The sequence below is a fragment of the Crinia signifera genome, chromosome 9 (assembly GCF_055691185.1).
Source record: "Crinia signifera chromosome 9, ASM5569118v1, whole genome shotgun sequence".
NCBI lineage: Eukaryota > Metazoa > Chordata > Amphibia > Anura > Myobatrachidae > Crinia > Crinia signifera.
The window spans coordinates 60159318-60161493 of NC_139225.1; the positions used below are offsets into that span (position 1 = coordinate 60159318).

Sequence of the window (2176 nt, forward strand, 5' to 3'; positions counted from 1 at the left end):
CTCTCATTGAAAATAATCCATTCTGATAGGTTTATGTACTGTCATTCAACATTTTTCTATTTTACTACTTTAGCTGGGACCATCATGCAATAGTCTCCAACCAGCAAGACAATCAGTCATGAATGTTCTTGTCACCCACCATTTTTGGCTAGTTTTGTAGGTTTTCAATAAGACTAGGGTGAGGAAAGACCTAAATAAGTTATGGAGAGCAAATAAATGCCTTATGCAAATTAGTTTGGAAATTAGACCATCTGATTGGTTGATGCAATTCTCATTAGGGATTACCATCGATGTGTATAAAACATCGGTAGATTATGGTCGATGTTCATAGTTTTGACATCGAAGGATAGAACCAGATGGTTTCCCACCATCAATGTCAAGCTAAAACGAAAAGATTTGTTGTGCTATCTCCTGGGACATGGAGCATAGCTCCACCCCCTGAAACCTGTGAAGCCCCACCCCCGTGTTCCGATTTGCCCACAGTCCAGTCAGTCAAATACAATGGATGACCACCTATATGTAACAACATTGATGGCAAAGGCAACAATGGCCATCACTAACACTCTTTCAAAACAATCCATTCCGATTGGTTTATGTACTGTCAGTCAACAGGTTTCTATTTTACTACTTTTGATGGGACCATCATGCAATAGTCTTCAACCAACAAGCCAATTGGTCAAGAATGTTCTTGTTATCAACTATCTTTGACTTGTTTTGTATATTTTTTTCAATTAGACTAGGGTGAGGATGGACCTAAGTAAGTTATGGAGAGCAAATAAATTCCTTATGCAAATTAGTTTTGAAATTAGACCATCTGATTGGTTGATGCAATTATCATTAAGGATGACCATCGATGTTTATAAAACATCGATGGATTATGGTCGATGTTCATAGTTTTGACATCGATGGGGGAGAACCAGATGGTTTCCCATTATCAATGTCAAGCTCAAACGAAAAGATTTGTTGTGCTATTTCCTGAGACATGGAGCATAGCCCCGCCCCCAATCAGTCAAATACAATGGATGACCATCATTATGTAAAAACAGCGATGGCAAAGGCAACAATGGGCATCATTAATTCTCATTGAAAATAATCCATTCTGACTGGTTTATGTACTGTCAGTCAACAGTTTTCTATTTTACTACTTTAGCTGGGACCATCACGCAACAATCTTCAACCAGCAAGATGATCAGTAACGAATGTTCTTGTCATCCACCAGCTTTTCGCTAGTTTTGTAGGTTTTCAATTAGACTAGGGTTAGGAAAGACCTAAGTAAGTTATGGAGATCAAATTAAGCCCTTATGCAAATTAGTTTAGAAATTAGACCATATGATTGGTTGATGCAATTCTCATTAGGGATGGCCATCTGCCATCGATGTTTATAAAACATCTATGGGTTATGGTCGATGTTCAATAGTTTTGACATCGATGGGGGAGAACCAGATGGTTTCCCACCATCAATGTCAAGCTAAAATGAAAAGATTTGTTGTGCTATCTCCTCAAGTGTACGCCACTCCCCATTGTCGGTGTTTGTGACCATCCGTATGCGGATGTTTTGTGGCTGGACTTACGCTCACCATCTGCGTACGGGAAATGTATGGTGAAACGGCCGCTTCTCGGCCTTTTGGCTAAGATCAAGTGTAGTATCTGTTCTTATCAGTTGGGTCTGGACTGCCCCCTGGCAGAGAATAGAGGAAAGCTGGACCTAATCACCTTGCTACTGAGCTGAGGCGTAGTGTACCTCATGTTCTGGGCGGGGGTAAGGTCTGGCTGAGTATCTTCATCCTGCCGTAGGGGGGGAGCATACCTTCCTACTGGTAGGGAGGGGAGAAGCATCGGGCCTAGTAGATGGGGGTCCATAGCCTCCGAGGGAGAGTCACTCGAAAAGCCCGGTCTAGTATCCAATCCCAGGAAGACGGGAAAAGCTGGGACCGAGTAGATTGCTCTCTGGTCCGGGGGTAACAAGTCGCCCTCGGCCAGGGAGACAGCGAAAAGCCCAGCCCAGTACTCAATCCCTGGGAGAGGGGAAACGTCGGGACTGAGTAGGTGTTTTCTTCTCCTTCGGTTGGTCTATTCGGCCGCTGCGGGGGAGACTCATCGAAAAGCCCGGTGGGGTATCCATTCCCATGCCGGGGGGTCGGAAAGGGCCTGCTGGTGAGGCGGAGAAACACTTGGT

General features: G+C 43.9%; 1 pseudogene; it reads left to right on the forward strand.

Moving 5' to 3' along the window:
- The first annotated feature begins 1608 nt into the window (after positions 1–1608).
- LOC146039991 (U2 spliceosomal RNA) lies at positions 1609–1710 on the forward strand (annotated as a pseudogene).
- The last annotated feature ends 466 nt before the right edge of the window (positions 1711–2176 follow it).